Here is a 6273-nt window from a genome sequence, read left to right on the forward strand (position 1 = left end):
ATTACATTGCAAAGATTGAGCAGTTGTGCATTCAATTTGATTAAATTTGTGCATGCTTAAATGTGTCTCTTAGCTGGTTAAACTAATAATTATGATAATCAGTAGATATTTGTCTTTTTTTTCTAATTAAATCCAAGAAGCACAGTATTGCCTTGCCAGTATCATGCTACTGCTCTGTTTGAAACTGGTTATTTATGTGACTAGGTAAAATAGGCCTGTTTTCTTTTTCTTTTGGTGAGCATTAAGTATTTTTTTCTCGGGCAGTGGTTTAAACTAGGACCGGGAAACTATAAAGTATTGTATTAAATTTATAGCTTAATTAGTTAAACTATTCAATGGAACTATGAATAATCAGATAAAAGGAGAAGCCTGGGAGCAGAACAGCACTGACTGAGAGTCTGAATTGAAGAGGAGGGGAAAGAAATCACAAAGTGACAACACAGGTCAAGGAGTCATGGGGTCTGAGTACACTGGTCAGCTTTTATTTTAATTTAAATTAACTATAAAGTAAGACTGGATCAATTAATTAGTATAAAAATTAAAACCAATTTGATAAATTATATTATAATCACTGTTCAATTAATCAAACCCAGGGGATAAAATTTAAATTAAATAACAAGGGATAGTAACACTAAAAAGGTTCTAAATTTTTAAGTAAATTAAAATTTGAGGTATATAGATAAGAGTTAAGTAAAACATTTAAGTTAACTCCCCTTAAAATAAAGTTTGTCAGCACAAGGGAAGTAGCTGATCAATGAGTCCTTAGTTAAGGCTTAAGATTATTTCTGTTAAATCAGTTAATAGTCTAATAAATAGAGGCATGGCAGAGCATCTCAGTCCTGTGGAATGCACATCTGGTTCAATGTGGCAACTCCAGGCCCCTTCTCGTGACATGGACAACTACTTATGCATGAAGTGTTGTCAGCTGGAGCAGTTCAAGCTCTGCGTTTTGGAGCTTGAGCAGCAGCTGGCGTGACTGCGGTGCATCCGTGAGATTGGGAATACTCTGGATAGCACATTTCTGAATTTGATCATCCAGCAGCTTAAGGGTATGCAGACAGAGAGGGAATAGGTGAGCGCCAGGCAGTTAAGGAGTCCCCGGAATTCCAGCATCCGCAGTATTTTGCTTTTATTTAAGGAGTCCCCGGAGTTCAATTCGCACTCCATTTGGTTGTTGAGTGTGTTGTTTACTCTGGGGAGTACAGCCAGAACCAAGTCCATGGCTGGCTCAGCTGTATGGGGCCTCAGGAGGAAGAGCAGGAAAGCAATAGTGATAGCGGATTCTATAATTAGGGAAACAGACGTTTCTGCAGCCACAAACATGAATCCAGTATGGTATATTGCCTTCCTAATGTCAGGGTCAAGGATGTCACTGAGCGGCTGCAGGGTGACGTGTGAACGGCTAGTGGTCATGGCCCATGTTCGTACCAACAACATTTGTAGAAAAAGGGATGAGGTCCAGCAGGCCGAGTTTAAGGAGCTATGAAAGAAACTGGTAAGCAGGACCCCAGAGGTAGTAATCTCCAGATTGCTCCTGGTGCCACGTGCTATAGAGTATAGAAATAGGAGGATTAAGCAGATGAATGTGCAGCTGGGGAGATGGTGCAGGAGAGAGAGCTTTAGATTCTTGAAATATTGGGACCAGTTTTGGAGGAAATGGGATCTGTACAGGCCAGACAGATTGGCCCCAGCTCTGTTCAGGTGCAATGTCCTTGCGGAGCAGTGTGCTAATGCTATTGGGAAGGGTTTAAACTAACTTGGCAGGGGTGATGGGAACCAGGAAGTAACAGAGAGGAAAAACAAAGTGCACAAAGAATTGGGAGAGACAGAATGCACTAGAATAAGAAATAGTAAAGCATTAGGTGGGATCAGAGTTGGACGGAATGCAATAAGGTCTAAATTAGGTTTCCAGTGCAAAGATATGAACGTATGGAGTGTGATAAATAAGGTTGTTGAGCTTCAGGCGCAGGTAGCCACTTGGAAGCATAATGTTGTGGCAAAAACGAAAACCTGGCTCAAAAAAGGACTGGGTACTAAAGGTTCCTGGATTCAAAATGTTCAGGAGCGATAGGGGAGGAAAGAAAAGAGAAGGGATGGCGCTATTGATTACGGATAATATTACATTGGAAAGAGGATGTTGTCAGGTGTCAAGGACAGACTAAATCTATTTGGTTAGAGCTAAAAAAACAATAGAGGTACCATTACACTAGGGTGCATTCTATAGGCCACCAACTAGTTGAAAAGATATAGAGGAACAAATTTGCAAGTAAATTATAGAGAGGTGTCTAAACTATAGCGTAGTTAAGTGAGACTTTAATTATCCTAATAGAGTAATAGTGTAAAGGGTAGAGAGGGGAAAGAGTTTCTGAAGTATGTTCAGGAGAATTTCCTAGAGCAGTATGTTTCCGGTCAAACAACGAAGGTTCTAGGGAATGAGATGGGACAAGTGGATGAAGTGTCAGTAGGGGAACATTAGGGGACAGTGATCATAGTTTCATAAGGTTTAGGTTAGCTATGGAAAAGGGCAAAGAGAAATCCAGAATAAAAATAAATAATTGGGGGAAGGCCAATTCTAATGGGGTGAGAATGGATCTGGCCCAGATAAATTATAATTCAAGATTGGCAGGCAAAACTGTAATTGAATCATGGGCTACCTTTTAAAGAGAAGGTAGTTCGGGTGCAGTCGAGGTGCATTGTCACGAGGGAGAAAGGTAGGGAAACCAAAGCCAGAGCTCCGATCATGAAAGAGATGAAGCAGAAAAAGGGTGTGTATGTCCGGTGTCAGGCTGATAATACAAATGAGAACCAGGCTGAATATAGAAAGCTCAGAGGGGAAGTAAAAAAAAAAAAGAAATAACAGCAGCAGAGAGAGATTGAGAAGAAACTGGCAGCCAACATAAAAGGGAATTCAAAACTCTTCTATAGGCACATAAGTATTAAAAGGGTGGTAAAAGGAGGAGTAGGGCTGATTAGGGACCTAAAAGGAGATTTACGTATGGAGGCAGAGGGCATAGCTGAAGTACTGAATGACTACTTTCCATCTGTCTTTACCAAGGAAGAAAATGCTGCCAAAGTCATAGTGAAAGAGGAGGTAGTTGAGACACTGGATGGGATAAAATTTGCTAAAGAGGAGGTATTAGAAAGGCTGGCTGAAGAAAGTTGATAAGTCACCAGGACTAGATGGATTGGAGGATACTGAGGGAAGTAAGGGTGGAAATTGCTGAGGCACTGGCCATAATCTTCCAATCCTCCTTGGATACAGGGGTGGTGCCAGAGGACTGAAGAATTATAGTGAATGTAACTCCTTTATTCAAAAAGGGAGGGAGACAGAAAGCAGGAAACTACAGGCCAGTTAGCTTAACATCTATCTTAAGGAAAATAATAGAAGCTATTATTAAAGACAGTATAGCAGGGCACTTAGAAAAATTCAAGTAATCAAGCAGAGTCAACGTGGTTTTGTGAAAGGGAAATCGTGTTTAACCATTGAAGAAGTAACGTACTGTGGGCAAAGGGGAACCGGTGGATGTACTATATTTAAGATTTCCAGAAGGCATTTGATAAGGTGCCACATCAAAAGATATTGTGCAAAAATAAAAGCTCATGGTGTGGGGGTAACATATTGGCATGGATAGATGATTGGTTAGCTAACAGGAAACAGAGAGTAGGCATAAATGGGTCATTGGTTGGCAGGATGTAATGAGTGGTGTGCTGCAGGTATCAGTGCTGAGGCCTCAACTTTTTACAATTTATGTAAATGACTTGGATGAAGGGACCAACGGTATGGTTGCTAAATTCGCTGATGTCACAAAGATAGGAAAGTAAGTTGTGAAGAGGACATGAGGCTACAAAGGGATATAGATAGGTTAAGTGAGCGGGCAAAGATCTGGCAAATGGAGTATAATGTGGGAAAATGTGAAATTGTCCATTTGGTAGGAAGAATAAAAAAGCATATTATCTAAATGGCGAGAGAATGCAGAGCTCTGAGATGCAGAGGGATCTGGCTGTCCTAGTGCATGAATCGCAAAAGGTTAGTATGCCAGTTCAGCAAATAATTATGAAAGCTAATAGAATGTTATTGTTTATTGTGAGGGGGATTGAATACGAAAGTAGGGAGGTTATGCTTCATTTATCCAGAGCATTGGTGAGGCCATATCTGGAATACTGTGTACAGTATTGGTCTCCGTATTTAAGGAAGGATGTAAATGTGTTGGAAGCAGTTCAGAGAAGGTTTACTGGACTAATACCTGGAAAGGGCAGAAATAAAAACAAGAAATGCTGGAAATACTCAGCAGGTCTGGCAGCATTTGTGGAGAGAGAGAAGCAGAGTTAATATTTCAGGTCAGTGACCCTTCATCAGAACTGGCAGAGCCAGAAATTTAATAGGTTTTAAGCAAGTAAATTGGGGGTGGGGCAAGAGATAACAAAAGAGAATGTGTTAATAGGACAAGACCACAGAGAATAACTGACCAGAAGGTCATGGAGCAAAGGCAAACGGTATGTTAATGGTGTGGTGAAAGACATTAGTACAGAGTTTGTACAGAGAGGGTGTTAATTGACAAAACTGAACAGCTTGGCCCCAAGCACAAACATGAAAAACAGTGGATGGGCACAGTAGAAACTAACTAAAATCAAACAAGCACATAAAAAAAGAAAAAGTAATGCAAAATAAAAAGGGGGGCTCATCATGCCCTGAAATTATTGAACTCAATGTTCAGTCCGGCAGGCTGTAGCGTGCCTAATGGGTAAATGAGACGCTATTCCTCGAGCTTGCATTGATGTTCACTGGAACACTGCAGCAATCCCAGGACAGTTATGTGGGCATGAGAGCAGGGGGGAGTGTTGAAATAGCCAGCAACCTGAAGCTTGGGGTCATGCTTTCAACCTTGTCCTATCAACACCTCTTTCGTTATCTCTTGCCCCACCTTCACTTTACTTGCTTAAAACCTATTGCATTTCTGGCTCTGCCAGTTCTGATGAAGGGTCACTGACCTGAAACGTTAACTCTGCTTCTCTCTCCACACATGCTGCCAGACCCGCTGAGAGTATTTCCGGTATTTCTTGTTTTCATTTCAGATTTCCATCATCTGCAGTATTTTGCTTTTATCCTGGAATGGCCAGGTTGCCTGAGGAGGAAAGATTGGACAGGCTAGGCTTGTATTCACTGGAGTTTAGAAAAGCAAGAGGCGATTTGATTGAAACATATAAGATCCTGACAGGGTGGATGTGGAAAGGATGTTTCCCCTTGTGGGAGAATCTAAAACTAGGGGTTATTATTTAAAAATAAGGGGGCGCCCATTTAAGGAGAGATGAGGAGAAATTTTTTCTCTGACGGCTGAGTCTTTGGAACTCTCTCTTCCTCAAAAGGCAGTGGAAGCAGAGATCTTAAAATATTTTTAAGGCAGAGGTAGATAGATTCTTGATAAGGGAGTGCAAGGTTATCGGGGTAGGCGGGAATGTGAAGTTGAGATCACAATCAGATCAGCCATGATCTTATTGAATGACGGAGCAGGCTTGAGGGGCCGAGTGGCCTACTCCTGCTCCTAATTCGTATGGTCGTAAATATTACACCCTTGTTCACAAAAGGGTGTAAGGATTAACTCAGCAACTACAGGCCAGACTGTTTAACCTCGGTAGTGGGAAGACTTTTAGAAACAATAATCCAAGACAAAATTGACAGTCACTTGGACAAATATGGATTAATTAAGGAAAGCCAGCATAGGTTTCATGACGGCAAGTCATGTTTCACTAATTTGATTGAGTTTTTCGATGAAGTAACAGTGAGAGTTGATGACGGTAATGTGGATGATGTGGTGTACATGACTTCGAAAAGGCTTTTGATAAAGTGCCACATAACAGGCTTGTCAGTAAAGTTGAAGCCCATGGAATAAAAGTAACAGTGGCAGTGTGGATACGAAGTTGGCTGAGTGACAGGAAATAGAGAGTAGTGGTTAATGGTTGCTTTTTGGACTGGAGGAAGATACATAGTGGGGTTCTCCAAGGATCAGTATTTGGGCCACTGCATTTCTTTATATAATGACCTAGACTTGGGTGTGCAGGGCATAATTTCAAAATTTGCAGATGACACAAAACCTGTAAGTATTGTGAACTGTGGGGAACATAGTGATTGACTTTAAGAGGACATAGGCTGGTGAAATAGGTGGATGAGAAGTGTGATTTGATCCACTTTGGTAGGAAGAGCAAGCAAAGGCAATATAATATAAAGGATATAATTCAAAAGGGGGTGCAGGAGCAGGTGGGCCGGGGGGTATACAT

The sequence above is a fragment of the Heterodontus francisci genome, chromosome 10, assembly GCF_036365525.1.
Source record: "Heterodontus francisci isolate sHetFra1 chromosome 10, sHetFra1.hap1, whole genome shotgun sequence".
NCBI lineage: Eukaryota > Metazoa > Chordata > Chondrichthyes > Heterodontiformes > Heterodontidae > Heterodontus > Heterodontus francisci.